This window comes from Gossypium hirsutum, chromosome A12 (assembly GCF_007990345.1).
Source record: "Gossypium hirsutum isolate 1008001.06 chromosome A12, Gossypium_hirsutum_v2.1, whole genome shotgun sequence".
Taxonomy (NCBI): domain Eukaryota; kingdom Viridiplantae; phylum Streptophyta; class Magnoliopsida; order Malvales; family Malvaceae; genus Gossypium; species Gossypium hirsutum.
This window is the reverse complement of record NC_053435.1, coordinates 90,855,270-90,871,889: the sequence shown is the minus strand read 5'-3', so window position 1 is coordinate 90,871,889 and position 16,620 is coordinate 90,855,270. Positions and strand designations below refer to the sequence as shown.

Below are 16,620 nucleotides of genomic sequence, written 5' to 3'. Positions count from 1 at the left end.
CAAATTTTAAAAACTTTACTAAAATCTCGAGAATCACAAAAAACTCAAAAATCAAGATGTTACAAGACTAGTGAATTCTAATTCAAAGTAATACCTAGACTTGGGGAAACAACCTATAATTTTAAATTCTTTAAAAATCAACTTATCATGTTTGATTCTCTAATGTCTTGAAGTTTAAACAATCAATGCATAAATGCCTATGTTTTAATTCAATATATATCAATCAAAATCATAAATCAATTAAAATTTATCCTAAATATGATATGAGAGCTTTTCAAGAGAACAAGGTGATCATTCAGGGATTTTTCTGATAATGAAATAAATACCCCCCACACTTAAGATGTACATTGCCCTCAATGTACAAAGATAGATATTAGAGTATAAAAATAAGATAGGGAGAGAAGTGAAACTTCCTGTATGATGAAATCCTCGAACTGGAGTTCTAGATATGAATCAGTTCGAGAGTGGAAGAGGATACTCCGGCGATCGTAGAGGTTCATTAGGCCATAAGTCCTGCGCCAAAAGAATATTATATCTAGTGGTAGCTATGGTCGTGGTCGATCAGGACATGACAGTTGTGGAGAACCTTTCTTGGTGGAGTTTTAGTTCCTATGTGACGATGAGCTTAAGAGCTCTATATGACTATGATAAAATTAAGAACTTTTTAGGGGATATTAGGAAGAATAATTACTCAAAAAGAAATAACGGAATTTAATAATTAAAAATAAAATTTCTAAAATCTAATAAAAATAAAAAGCAGTTTCAATAAAAATTAAAAACATAAAATAAGATATAAATATTTCTAAACATCTTCATCGCTGGATGGTTCGCGAGGTGGGACTGGCAATGAGATGTGAATGTGCTGACAAATCTACTGTAGAGTAGCATCAATGTTGTCAAATCGTTGAAAACATTGCTGCTCAAATCGGGTGAGGCACTCAGAGATGTCAGCATATGAAGCCGTCGCATGAACTGGACGAGAGGGTGGCGGTGGTTGAGTCGGTAGGCCCTCGTACTATGGGGGGCATCATCAAGAATGTCCTCGTAGGCCTTCTCCTCGGTAGATTGGGTGAGACGATACTGGGGAGGGTAGGTTCCTCGGCGCCTCTCGATCATCCTCATGCTAAGCATGCTCGAGATGCCTTGTGAAGACATCTGGCTGATGAGGGTGAGGGATGATTCTTGGGCCGTCGTGTTGAGGAGCCCGAAGTGTCGCGCCAACCTAGTCACGTAGGGCCCAATGGAGATAACCCCCTTCTAATGCCGCTCCGTCTGGTGCTGAATCGCAAGGGCAATGAAATTGGCAAAGTCGATGACGTGCCCTTGCGACATGCACTATAAGAAGTAGACGTCATGGGTGTTGACGACGCCAGTGCTCTCTCGCCTTCCTGTAATCGTGTGAGCTAAAATAGCGTATTGGTACCTCAAGGATGGTGGGAGAACTGATGCCTTGGAGCGTCTAGGATTGTACGAGGCTGTGATAGGGGCCAAAGTGTGCCGGCACTTTGAGGGCGAGAAATGTATGTGGCGACTGAGAACATGTAGTTCATTATCCTCCCTAAATTCCTCCGTATATAGGCCTAGTGTAGCACCAAACTATGGGACGCTTAGCAGGTGGATTAATCCACCAAGGCGAAACTAGACCGTTCTGAGATCATCATACCTTGTCATTACGGTCTGGAGATGGAACGTTGAGTAGAGTTCCATCGTGAGCTCGAGGTATGTCGCATCGATAATCTCGAAGAACAACTCCCAATGGTCGGTGGTTAAGAGTGCCCAAATTGCATCAGCCATCTGGACTTATTCTACGGCAGCCCAATGATGCAGCTACCTGCTGCTAAAGGTCGAGCACAAAGTATTTGGAAGAGCTCTTCTTGGGGCCCTCGTAGGAACTGTAGGAGAGGGCGACAAATTTCTGCGGTTGGACCCGCGGAAGATGACGCTCCCTTCCTCTTCTTCGAGGCTGGTACGACGGTTTTCTTGCCTCTTGAAAATGACATTGAAGGCCTATAATATAGAGAATAATAATAATAGGTAAACATATTCGAAGGGGAAGTAAACTATTTCAGCCAAGACTATTAATATGAAGCAAACTCAACCACAATAATAATGAGAATGAGAATAAAAATGTAATGGGTATAAGGTTTTACTAGTCTCAATTTAACATAAATTGTATGGTAACTAAGCTAGGAATGCAATTTAAATGATAGACATTGGCATGATAATAGCATAAAAATGAGCATAGTAATGTCATGGATATGAGGTGTGTCTAACAACTTTATTTAATTCGAAATGTATAATAAAGAACCTAAAAATTACAAGCTAAATGATAAAGTAATAAACAAAAATGAAAACTAGGTTAAAAGTAATGGAGATTATTGGAATAATAAGCATTAATAATGAGTAAAATAGAAGGGAATGGAGTAAACAAACGTTAAGTGAGAGAGATTGAGCTTTAAAAACGAAGTTGGAGGCGGCTAGGGTTAGGGTTTTGAAAGGGGGAAGAAGATGAGCAGTGGTTTGCTTATATAGGGGAGGGTCACACAGCCTAGGGCCACGCCCGTGTACTCTAAAGGTGAGCCCGCATTTTTTAAATTTTACGATTTAGGTCGTGCCCGACTACTATCCCACGCTCGTGTGTCTTAGGCATGTGTGGCACATGGCCATGTCGCACGGTCGTGCCTAGCTTTGTTCGCTTCTTCCACGCCTATGTATTAGGGTACCACGCCCGTGTATTGTTGTCTATGGCTTAACGGCACTGGCGTGTCTCACGCCTGTGTCAAAGAAACAGAATCAAGCCTTGCCCTTGGCACGCCCATGTTTTTCTATTCCCACGCCCGTGTTCACCTATCAAGTTCACCTACGGCCATGTCGCACGGCCATGGGTATTTATCGCATCCCGTGTTTTGGGGAAATTATGTCCTGCTTCCACACGGCCGTATCGCACGGTCGTGTCTCTTCCCCTATTTGGCCATGGCTTTAGGCACGCCCGTGTGTCTGGCCGTGTGTACTGAAAAACTTTGCAATTCAAAGAGAAAGTTAATGATTTAAAGTGTTAGAAATTAAAAATAAAGAAATCAAAATATGTTAGTGCTCGGGTTGCCTCCCGAGAAGCACTTATTTATAGTCTAAGCTCCACTTACCTCTCTAGTGAATGGTTAGGGTGGTTCGAGGAGTTTATACTCCTCATTCCTGCTATCAATCTCATCAAAATAGGGTTTTAATCGAATGTTGTTTACCTTAAAAGTGCCGAACTTGGGGTGACTTACCTCCACCGTACTGAATGGAAAAATACTAAGTACCGTAAGAGGGATTTTCTCATTCGGTGTGGTAGTGATAATGTGAGGATCTGTGACATCTAGTAAGACTTTATCACCAACCTTAAGTTGATTTGGAGAGGTATCGGCCTTGTTTTGGTGTAGTTTCAGTTTATCATGTGTTCTCGATTTGTGTGCTCGCCATTCGTCTAGCTCCTCTATCTGTAGCCTTCGTTCTTCATGAGTGTGTCCTCTATCATTGCTGGAACATGGGTCGTGAACTTCTTTAAAACTCAATTTCTGCAAAGTAGGTTATGTCATATTGTCAGTTTTAGTAGACTGGTGCGGACCATTACCTTCACTGTTCGATGTGATGCCAGCAGTACGAGCTTAAAGGGTGATCGTTTCATCTCCCACACGAAGTGTAAGCTCACCTGTGCCAACATCAATAATAGTTTTAACAGTTGCTAAAAAGGGCCTCCCTAAAATCAAAGGGGTGTTATTCTCCTCCTCTATGTCTAGAACAACGAAATCAACGGGAAATATGAACTTATCTACTTTCACTAGTACATCTTCAATAATACCCTTAGGGAATCTTATAGTTGTATCTACCAATTGAATGCTCATCCTAGTTGCTTAAACATTTTGTAAGGAATGACGTTAATACTAGCCCCTAAATCAACTAATGCATGACTTATATCTAAACTACCAATTAAGCAAGGAATTGTAAAACTCCCCGGATCTTTCAATTTGTGGGGTAGCTTATTCTGTAGAATAGCTGAGCAGACTGCGTTTAGCTCCACATGCGATGCTTTGTCCAACTTCCGCTTATTTACTAAAAGCTCTTTTAAAAATTTCATTGCATTTGGCATCTGCGACAAAGCTTTAATAAACGGTAAGTTAATATGTAATTTTTTCAAAAGTTTAAGGAATTTACCGAATTGTTCGTCTGAGCAGTCTTTCCTTGTCGCATTAGGGTATGGGACACGAGGTCTATATTCTTCATTCACCATTTTGTTATGACTTACCTCACTTTTACCTTTGCTCACCACAGTTTATTGCATCAATTACGGCTCAGGCGCAATGAATCCTTCCTTATCTTGAGTACTAATTACGTTGAGGTGTTCCCTTGGGTTAGGTTCAGTATTACTTGGCAAGCTACCTTGTGGTCGTTCGGAGATTAGTTTGGATAGCTGGCCTATCTGAGTTTCGAGTCCTTGGATCGATGCTTGATGATTTTTAAGTGCTGTCTCGGTATTTTGGAAACGGGTTTCTGACATTGATATGAATTTTGAGAGCATCTCCTCAAGGTTCGGTTTCTTCTCTTGTTGATAAGGTAGCTGTTGAAAACCCTGAGGATTTTGTAGCTTTTGATTCCCTTGACCACCCAATGAGAAATTTGGGTGGTTCCTCCAACCTGCATTATAAGTATTACTGTATGGGTTATTTTGAGATCGAAAGTTGTTGTTACCCATATAGTTGACTTGTTCCTCTTCAGTTGTAGGATTGAAGGATTGATATTCTGTATCCACACCTCCTTCACTTGAGTCACACCTCATTACTGGATGTACCTGCGTAGAATTAAGAAAAACATTAATCTTTTTATTGAGAAGTTCTACCTGATTTGACAGCATAGTAACTGAGTCGACGTTATATACGCCAGCTATTTTTTTTGGCTTAGTCCTCATGACTTGCCACTGATAATTATTCAGTGACATTTCTTCAATGAATTCATAAGCCTCTTCAAGTTTTTTGTTGTTGATGGTTCCTCCAGCAGCTACGTCAATCATCTATCTTGTTGAGGGATTCACACTATTGTAAAACGTTTGAACTTGCAGCCATAGAGGTAACCCATGGTGAGGGCACCTTCACAATAGATCCTTGTATCTCTCCCACGCATCGTAAAGTATTTCTCAGTCCATCTTCACAAAAGAAGAAATATCATTATGTAACTTAGCTGTTTTAGCCGGCGAAAAATATTTTAGTAGAAATTTTTCGGTCATTTATTCCCAAGTAGTGATCGACCCTCGTGGTAACGAGTTCAACCACTGTTTAGCTTTGTTTCTCAGTGAGAAAGGGAACAACTGAAGACGAATGGCATCATTAGAAACGCCATTAATTTTGAAAGTGTCGCAAAACTCTAGAAAATTCGCCAAGTGAGTGTTGGGATCCTCATCTTGCAAACCATCTAACTGAACAAACTGCTGTATCATCTGAATTGTGTTAGGTTTCAGTTCGAAATTATTTGCAGCAATAGCAAGTCTAACTAAACTATATTCAGTTCCTGTTAAAGAAGGTTTAGCATAGTCTTACATAGTGCGTGGAGCAGGATTTTGATTAGCCGCAATTGCAGGAGGTAGCTGATTGCCTTGGTTTTCAGCCATCTCTTCGGTTGGAGGTTGAGTATCGTCTTCTTTTTCGTTCTTTGTATATCTTCAGCTTCGCCTTAATTTTCTTTGGTTTCTACGAACTATGAGATCGATTTCTTTGTCAAAAAGTAATGGTCCCGACGGGTTTCTTCTAGTCATAAACTATAAAAACCTGCCAAGAGAAAGAAAAAGTAAATTAATTAGTAATAATAATATTAATAATATAAATTAAATTGCAAGAAAAATAAATGACTAAAGTTGTAAAAATTTAGCGCTCCTAATATTTTAGTTCCCCGGCAACGGCGCCAAAAACTTGATTGCGAGGTTTTGTGATAGGTTTTAAATATTTATGATTACTCGTTCTTGAACTAACTATTATCGCGATGTAGGCAAGTGTACCTATCGAACAGTAGTATAGTTTTAGCAAGACCGGATTGTCGAACCCAAAGGAACTAAAAGTACTAGTAATGATTTTCTTTTTATTTGTTTTAATTAACTAATTATCTAAACTAAGAACGCACAGAGAACAGAATTGGGGAATTGCTTTTGGGAAAATCGATTGACTTGAGACAATACCTAAGGAAAAATCCACCTAGACTTTACTTGTTATCCTGACTCCGAATCGGACGATTTATTCATTCAACTTGTTCCGTACAGATCCCTAAGTTATGTTATTATCCCTATTCAAGACTAATAACGTCTAATCCCTAGATTGAATAACCGAGACTTTTCTCTAATTACCACTCTAGGGTTGTATTAACTCAATCTATGGATCTCCTTATTATGTTTCACCCTAATCCGGCAAAATCTTGTCACCCTATTTCTAGACGCACAATCAACTCCGCTTAATTATGACAAAAGTACTCTTAGATAGGGTTTATTCCTCCTCTGAATAAGAGCATATCTTGAATCAGTATCCTGGGATATCAAAACAAGAATTAAGAACACATAATTAAGAACAAGTCAAATATTTATCATACGATTCAAAAAATAATAACAAGATTCGTCTTAGGTTTCATTCCCCTTAGGTATTTAGGGGATTTAGTTCATAACTAAATAAGAAAACATTTCCGAAGAATAAATAATACAAAACATAAAGAAAACCCAAAACTCTTGAAGGGAAATTAATGAAAGATCTTCAGTCTTGATGATGAATCCGGCTTCTGAGATGGATCAATCGGCTTCCTTGGGGTAATTCCTTACCCCCCTTCTCCATCTCCCTTTTTCTCCTCTTCTAGGGTGTATTTATAGGATTTGGAATGCCTAGAAGCCCTCAAAAGTGGCATTTTCCAAATTGGACTTAACTTGGGCTCGGCAGGGACACGCCCGTGTGACACACCCGTGTGCGATTACCTCAGGTCGTGTTTGAGCCTGTTAGAATGGCGCGGGTGTGTGCTATGCCCGTGTGAGTCACGCTCCAATTTTTCCATATAGACACGGTCGTGTGGTCTACCCGTGTGAGGAGGTCCAAGCTGTGTTGATTTCGTACTTTGGCCCATTTTCTCCGTTTTTGGCCCGTTTCTCATTCCTTTCGCTCTCATATGCTCTCCTAAGTATAAAACATGAAATTAAAGCATTAGGAGCATCGAATTCACCAATTCTAATGAGAAATCATCCATAAAATGCATTAAACATGGGGTAAAAATATGTATAATTTACGGTTTATCAATGGTGACTGCGTCTAAGTTAAAAACACCGGCAGCTCTATTAGGCTTTTTCCTCATGACTTTCCACTGATAATTATTCAGTGACATTTCTTCTATAAACTCATAAGCCGCTTCAGGTGTTTTATTATTCAGAGTACCACCAGTGGCTACATCGATCAATTACCTAGTTGAGGGGTTCAAACCGTTGTAGAAGGTTTGAACCTGTAGCCATAGAGGTAACCCATGGTGAGGGCACCTTCTCAATAAATCCTTATACCTCTCCCATGCATCATATAGTGTCTCTAAGTCCATCTGTACGAAGTAAAATATATCATTCCTCAACTTAGCTGTATTAGCCAGTGGGATATACTTCAGAAGAAATTTCTCGGTCATTTGATCCCATGTAGTAATAGAACCTCATGGTAAAGTGTTCAACCACTATTTAGCCTTATTCCTCAACGAGAATGGAAACAACTGTAAGCGAATGGCATTGTTAGAAACGCCATTTATCTTAAAAGTGTCGCAGAATTCTAGAAAGTTAGCCAAATGAGTATTTGGATATTCGTCTTGCAAACCATCAAATTGAACAAACTATTGGATCATCTTAATAGTGTTCGACTTCAAGTCAAAATTATTGACAACAATGGAAGGTCTCACAATACTCGATTCAGCCCCAGTTAGAGTGGGCTTGGCATAATCGTACATAGTACGAGGAGTAGGATTTGGATTTGCAAAGTTCGTAGCAACCACAGGAGGTAATTGGTTATTCTGATTTTTAGCCATCTTAGTAATAATTATCACGTCCTCTTGCTCTTCCACTATATTCTGTCAACTTTGCCTTGCTTCGCTACGGCTTTTGCGAGCTATACTTTCAATTTCTTTGTCAAATGCTAATGGTCTTGACGAGTTTCTTCTAGTCATAAACTAAAGGAACTTGCCAGAAGCAAACAAAAATTAAACTAAAAACAAAAATAAAATGCAATAAAAATAAAAATGGCTAAATTAATAAAAATTAAGTGTTTCTAATATTTTAGTCCCCAGCAACGGCGCCAAAAAAACTTGATGGTCACTAAACTAACTAAAACTACGACAAAGGCAAGCACACCTATCGATTAATAGTATAGCTATGGTGAGTCAGGAATATCATATTCACGAGGACTAAAAGTACTAGTACTTACTATTTTTCTATTATCTAGCCGATAAATTGAGGGAATTATTTTTAATCTAAAATTAACTAAACTAATTACTAAGAACGTAACAGAGAATAAAATAGGAAAATTAATTGAATAAAACCAATAAGAAAGACAATACCCAGGAAAGAATCCACTTAGACTTCACTTATTATTCTGAATCTGAATTAAATGATTTATTCACTTGCACCTTGATCCGTAGAAATCCCTAAATTATATTAATATCTCCTTCGAGAGTAAAAACAACTGACTCTAGGTTGATTAATTGAAATCTCTTTCTAAATTAAAACTCCTATTGTCGCATTAACTCGATCTATGGATTTCCCTATTAGATTTGACTCTAATCTGATAGATTCATGTCGTCCTATTTCTAGGATTGCACGCAACTCCACTCAATTATGCTAAACCTACTCTTAAACAGGAATTTTTGCTCCACTGAAATAAGCACATTAAGCATGAATTAATATCCTGAAAATATTAAAACACAAAATAAGCATACATAATTGAGAACAAGAATAAAGTATTTATCATGTAATTCAGAAATCAAATAATAAGATTCATATAGGTTTCATCTTCCCTAGGTATCTAGGGAATTTAGTTCATAATCTGGAATAACATTATCTCAAAGTTAGGAAAACAATAAGACATAAAGAAACCCAATAAAACTTCTAAAGAAATTGAATGGAGATCTTCAATCTTGAAGGAGATCCGCTTTTGAAATGAATCCAGTGGTGTTATTTGAGTCTTTTTTTGGTTCTTATCTGCATGCCCCTTTAGGTCCTCTTCTACTATGTATTTATAAACTTTAGAATACTTAAAATCCCTAAAAATTGGATTTTTTAGAATAAAAAATAAATAGGGTTCCAAATCGACACGAGCTAGCACATGGGCATGTGGCCAACCCATATGGCTTACACGAATTTAAAAACAACTCTTTTTATTCGATTTTGGCCCGTTTTTCACTCCTTTCACTCCCCTATGCTCACCTAAGTATAAAAACATGAATTTAAAGGGTTAGGAGCATCAAATTCACTAATTTACATAATAAATAATCAAAATTCACATCAAGAATGGGATTAAAAACATGTTACTTTTATAGCTTATCAACTATCGAGAATTCGCAACATGTGCTAAATCTCAACCATCAATAAAGAATGATTCGATGGTACTCACTCAAGTTGTTGAGAATCCGCAACATATGCTAGATCTCAGCCATCCAATTAATTTCTGATCACAACACTCGTTTTCCTTTATGGAATCTAAATGGCATGCCATTCGTATCACAATTGTTTAGTAAATTCACACGGACTTGTTATCGAATTCGTATCATTTCTATTTATGTAATTATAAACACTTTTCATATTTCAAATAGTATCCCATATAACTTTTAAACATATTACAACATCTACATGTACCTATCATTCATTCGTATAACAATTTTACATCCATTCAAAACGGCGTAACTATTTGTATTTATCATGTAGTTCATATCTTTCGATTTAATCTTTTTTATGCCAAACATTATATATACATAACCATTCAACTAAAAGTAAGATGGTTTAGGGTTTAAGATTTTAGAGTTTAGGGTTTAAGGTTTAAGGTTTAGGGTTTAGGGTTTAGGGTTTAGGGTTAATACAAATATATGAACTTACGAGACAAAAACAACTACAAGTAAGACATCGAGGATTAATCTAAAAATTTTCCTTCTCCACAATTATCCTCTGATTAATTTAATTCTCGATCATGCAAAAGGGCCGAAGAGTTGAAGCCTTAACAATGACTTCCTCAAGTTTCTTTAGAGCAATCAGCGGGGAGAAAATAAAAATAAAGATGAAAGCTTTTGATATTATGTTTTTATATATTATACTAATAATTTAATCATAAATTTTCATCAAGAAAACACCACCAACCATGCACTTATTCACATAATGGTCTAATTATTAGTTTAATTTTGAGTTTATTGCTAAATAAGTCCTTTAATAAATAAAAATCCATACCGATTAACTTTTATAGTTTTTACAATTTAGTTCTTATACTTTAACTAGTCACCAATTCGGCAAAATTACTTATCCAAAATTTAATTCACCTATATAATAATTCCGTAAACATTAAATAAAAATATTTACGGGCTAGGTTTACTGAAATGAGGTTTTGATACCTCATTTTTCGATACCAGTGACTTAAAGATCTTTACACTTGTATCTTAATTAACTATGCAATTAACAAAATTAAAGGACTAATCTCTAATTAAAATTTATACTAACCTCTTAATATTAAATAATAATATTTACAGACTTGAACATCGGAAGTGAGGTTCCAAAACCCACCATTTTCAATACCACTGAAAAAGGGGCTATGACACGATTAGTGCGAAAAATTTATCCGGAGGTGATTTTTGTAAGGATGGTAGCCGGGCAAGGTGAGAAGGTTTTTCGTTCACTTTCATTTGCTTGGTTCTTGAACTTTTTGGTCCACATTAGTCCTAGAACTTGGCATCTTTGCCCAATTTGGTTCTTAAACTTGGATCCTGTTAACATGTGATGACATGGCACTTAGATCGTACCATGTCATCACTTCAAAAGAAATGTAATTTTTTAAATATTTTTTCTATTATTTTAAGATTGTGTATTTATTTTTCAGTTGATGTGGCACAATCTTAGAGTGCCACATTATCAAACCTTCATGGAATCCAAATTTAGGGACCAAATTGAAAAAAAGCTACAAGTTCTTGGACTAATGTGGACCAAAAAAAGTTCAAAGACCAAATTGGGAAAAGTTGCTGAGTTCAAGGACTAAGTCTTGCCTTATCTCTAAGCTATACCATTGGCCACGCTTACTAAATGTTTCATACTTGCATTCTTTTCTTGGACTTGGCCTTAGCATTTGCTTGCTTGGTAAGTCATCAGCTTTTTCATAAGGCGGATTGAGTGACCTTTGTAGAACAACTAGGACAAAGGCCTTAGCCTTACAATGGCAATTTCTCTGCTTTATTGTTGTTGTAACTGTCTTGTGGTGTTCCTTTTTAACTTTTATTGACTTAGCTGATAACCTGTGCATTGTTGTCTTGCAGGTGTTCACTATTGATGGGGGAATGGTCATGTAACGTTTCTTCCTTCCACTAAGCTCTTAGCTGGTAATTCTGCGATACTTACATTGTTTAGTGGATGATGTTGTTTGACAGTTATAGCTTCTGTTTTTTTTTTTTAAATATATATATAGATAAATATATGAACAGAAATTCCCTATTTTCGGGCAGCATTAACTTTAAGCATGTTGTAAAACCAAACAAAAAGGGCTTTTTAAGTAGTCTACAGTTTTTAGGGTATCATTTGGCTTTGCAAAATCCTGGTTAATGAGCATTTTGTTTGAACTTCATCCATGAAGTTATATATAATATATAAAGTTGGGATGTTAACAAATACTTCAACCATCTATCTCTTTATGAATGTAACCCTTGAAGTCATTCAAATACTCTACACAGTCAACCACTGAAAATTGGACTGTAGAAATAAGAGTAGGAAGCTCATAGGATACCGAAATTCCTACTTGAAACTGCAGTGCATCAAACAACTAAGACGCGACATGGCTGGGTGTTGTGCTTCGAAACTGAATAACTGGTTCATCAAGCTTCGTATTGACTTAAGTTTGCTTCTGATTCATTTGTTTCGTTTCACCATTAAATGGTGGATTTGAGCATTACGAATGCCCTTTTGTTCATCAGAAGAGATTTAAAAGGCGTGGATAAATGTGGAACTGCTGCCTGGTGAGTTCGCCCTGCAGTAAAGGTCTCTGGTGGACGATCAGTTGTAAGAGATCAAGATTTGGACTAGTTGTCACGAAGTGGAATAAAATCATCTGCTGATTGAATTCCTTATGCGGTAGCAGCCTGGAGAAAGGATTTGAATTTTGGAGCTCAACTTCTTAATGATTGAACTAGTAACTTAAGTTTCAACTCACCCAGTTCACTTCCCTACTTTCTTGATCACAACCTTACATCGTGTACGTATTAGTATATCTCTGCATTAGGAACTCCAAATGAAGTTCCAATGCCCTGCTCTTTTTAGATGGGAAACAACGGCAGTTGTAGCCATATTGTCCGGACAGTAAACTTATCTCTCGATTTTATTTATCCTAAATTACTTCCTAGCGGCGTCACTTCCTAGGGTTTAGTTGTACATAATTTAAACCAACTAACCTGAATTTCAACTGTAACAATCCGTTTTCAATAGTGTTGGAAACAATGGTTTCGAGATCACAATTTTGACTAATGCGTCAATATTTTATTATTTTCTTAATATTTATATGGTTATTATAGTGTCATATTAAAATTTGGTTAGGAAATTTTAAGACTTAGATAATTAATTAAGTAAAAAGGACTAAATCATAAAAGCTATAAAAATTAATCATTATAAGTTTATTTGTACTAAATGGTTATAAAAGTATGAAATGAAGGTTTTAAAATGAGAATATCCCTTAATTATTATAATGGTCTGTTAGTGGGTGGAAAAATATGAAATATGATGTGTTTACAATGTTTTAATTAAAAGATTATATATGTTAAAATATTAGTAAAGGAATAAAACAAAAAGTCCATTATCATCATGTTCTTCATTTTCTTTATCTAGAATCGAAAACCATTGTTGAAGAACATAAAAGATTCGGTCAGGCTTTATTGGTGTGCAAGTAAGTATTTTTCAACTCGTTTTTTATGATTTTTATGTTTTTGAGATCGTTGTAGTTAAATCTAGCTAACTCGGGATTAATTCATAAAATTTTAAATATTTTGAATTATGTTATTGATGATTTTTTAGTTTTTTTGAAGTTTGGTGATGAATTTGTAAGCTTGATAGTGAAATATGATTATTTTTGTAAAGTGAGTTTTAATGATTTTAATGTTTAAGGATTAAGATGTTAAAATAGTAAAATTATATGAAATTTTTGTGAAAGTGTGAAAAATATGGGCTGTATAGGGACTATAAGAAATTCAGGTAGCATGGTTTGTGGTTAAATGTAATTAAATTAAAGGTTTCAGATTTAAGAACTAAATTGCATAAGGTGTGAAATTTTAGGGTAATTTTGTAAAAAAATAAAAGGGCTTAAATGTATATGTTTAATTTTAAATTACCTTAAATGTTTAATTGAATTAAAATTACCATCTAGATCAAGAAACAAATCAACCAGACACAAATCATGAAAAAACGAAATCGTCGATATCGCGTTTGTAATTGTTTTTAAGGAGGTAAGTTCGCATGTTGTTTAAACTTATTAATTGCTGTTTTCGGTAATATGTTAACTATGATTCATGTTATGAATGAATTAAATTGATTGATATATGGCAATTAGTGAATTGGACTGAATTGCAATATTAGCTAAATTAATGATTATATCTGAAAAATGGGAACTATATGAATGTTTGCATGTAATGGTATAATGTGAATAAAGTTAAATGATTGGGATGTGGAATTTGGCTCATATAAGCCTCGTGAATACATAAGTTGTAAATGTCATACCATCAGGGTTATTTAGTGTTTCGAGTGTTAATCTTGAATGTCTTACTTGTAACATCCCAAACTTTTGCTTAAAAGAATGTAGAATTATATCAAAGCTAGTAAATAGCCCAGTGGTTGAAAGAAAAATGAGAAATAGTGCAATTAGATCAAGGTCTCAAGTTTTATCCCTTTCACTTGCAAAAATAGCTTAATTTTGCTAAATTTTCTCCTTCCCTATTTTTGTGTTGCTCATGCGTATTAATTTAGGTATAAATATCACTTTTTTATTAATTTTTCAGCCTTTAGTCATTTTTCAACCCTAGCCTCCCCTTCCCCTTCCTCTTTTCTCTTCTTCTCCAATTTTCCTTCTATTCTCCCTCATTGTTCTGCCGCCCAAAACCCTTTTTTTATTGCCCACCTTTTCTTCATTGGCAATGGATTTTTGCACAATTTTCCTTCTCTTCATTGTTGCTATTTCCCCTTAATTTTTAAGCCTTAAATCTGGTATTTTTATCACTTGAAAGAAGACCTCCATAGTTGTCACAAGGTTCACCATTGCCGCCTCTTAGATATCTCTCGAGTAAAAGTCTTATTCTTCCGTTTTTCTTTTTAATTTTTCAGTAGGAAAATTTCCTGTTCTAGATATGGAATTTTGGTGTTGGTTACTGATTTAAATGGTCATTTTTTAGTTTTTAAAACACACCTTTTGAGCCGCCCAAAGCTGTCCCCAAAACTGCCACCGTTAGTGGTGGTTGTCACCCAAAAATCTTCCCTTTTATGTTATCAGTGCACTGCACCGAGAGTAATAAGGAGAATGACGATTATATTGCATTTTAAATGGCAGTATAACTACATTACATATAATGGTGATTTAACCATGTTGAGCCTAACTCGCAATTTTTGTTTCAAAATTTGTACCATGTTTCAATATTTTTAAAATTAGGGTGAGTTTGAAACATGTTTACTCTTTCCTTTACCCGAGGTATTACTCTTTCCTTTACCCAAAGAATGCGGTGGAACTTGCAACTTATGAAATACCCATTCAATTTATTGAGGGTTTTGATATTCCTATTTATATTATTTTTAGCCTATAATTGTTAAAGCACTATAGATTGAAGCCACGTACAAGCTTATGAGATACAGGTAAAAAGAAGAATTATCATCTCATTTTGTGTCTTAAATTTTCTCCTATCTTTTGTTCTTACTATTATTTCTTTTAGATTTAAAACAAGATTGTAATTCTTTTTATATATTTGAAATGTAACCTACTTTATTAGAAAGGGACGAGGGAGGGTGGGAGGGGGAGAGAAGGGTAAAAAGAAAATTAAAATAAAATAACAATAATATTTTTTTATTAAATCCATTGCATGATAATTTATTTCAAATTATACAAAAAATCCCACCATTTAATTTAATTATAGGAGTGTGTAAATTTTAAAACAATGAAAATGGAGGTGCATCTGAAAGGCAGGTACAACGGTTATTATTGCACTTATAGTTGGAGCACAAGGCGCAAATACCATCACAATCTTCAGTTTTGTTGCATCTACACGAAATGACAGGTTCTTTTGCCTCTGCCATCATCTCTAAATCTGCAATCAAAATTTTTCTTGTATTAGATTAAACAAAAAAAGATAATATTCATACTAAAGGAAATAAAAGAGTTATATTAGAAGAAACTAACGAGTTGCAAAGATTAAGATTACAACGAATATAAATAAATTGAATGAAAACTTCTCCATCTCTTTATATCTAATCAGCTATGTTGGTGGAAACATACAGCTTATGGCTTTAATGTATATAGTATCTTATTTTGTGTTGTATGGAGTAATATTAATTTCTTTGAATTTTTCGAGATTATTATGTTTTAATTTTTCCTTAAGAAACTATGTGTGAAAGGGAAGGTAAATCAGCAACACATCCTTGGGAGGATTTATGGAGATTTATTTATTAATTATTATTATTTTATTCTAAGTGTAGTCATGGAAATTAGTGCTACCAAATCTGGAAAGCATGATGCCAATAAATTAATTATTAGTCCAACTTTTTAAAAACAAATGTGATTTATGTTCCAAAATTTTTATTTGTGGTCTAGGATAATAAAAGATTAAATTATATATTTCTTGTTATTCAAAGTAATTTTTTACCAAGTATTAAATATTAAAAACATTAAAAACATTAAAAATTTTGAAAATAGTACGGAGAGAACACAGAGCAAAAGCCTGACCCCTTCCTACCACCACCAGTTATATGCGTTTGAAAATAATATTAACTCTTGTATTAAAATAAAAACATTAAATTTATTTAATGGGGTAGAATTGAGCCTAGAAATGCAATCTCAATCTCCATAGAAACCTCGAGAATTGAAAGCTCCAATATAGCTTCATTTACTTTGACTTTTAAAATATAAACTTGATACAAGATAAAGATTAAAATGCTTTAATTGACTTTACTAAATTTAATTAGGCTTGTTTATTTGATAAAACTTGAGTTGGATTCTCATACTTGACATCAAGCTCAATTTTTGTGTTACAAATAAAGTTCAAACTCAAATTGGAATTGGAATTAGAATTGAACATATTTGATACATAGTTTTTGGTCTTCACTAATTTTATACAAACACAATATACCTAAATAAAAAAGATATTATAAATAAGACACGACTGTAG

The 16,620-nt window shown here is 35.1% G+C and overlaps 2 non-coding genes across 2 annotated transcripts; both read left to right on the top strand.

Annotated features, from left to right (window-relative positions):
- The first annotated feature begins 5,105 nt into the window (after positions 1-5,105).
- LOC121212101 (small nucleolar RNA R71) lies at positions 5,106-5,211 on the top strand. The gene has a single exon (XR_005907311.1). It is a non-coding gene; the product is annotated as a small nucleolar RNA R71 (small nucleolar RNA).
- A 2,299-nt stretch (positions 5,212-7,510) lies between these two features.
- Positions 7,511-7,617, top strand: LOC121211818 (small nucleolar RNA R71). Its single transcript, XR_005907036.1, has one exon. It is a non-coding gene; the product is annotated as a small nucleolar RNA R71 (small nucleolar RNA).
- Positions 7,618-16,620: the final 9,003 nt, after the last annotated feature.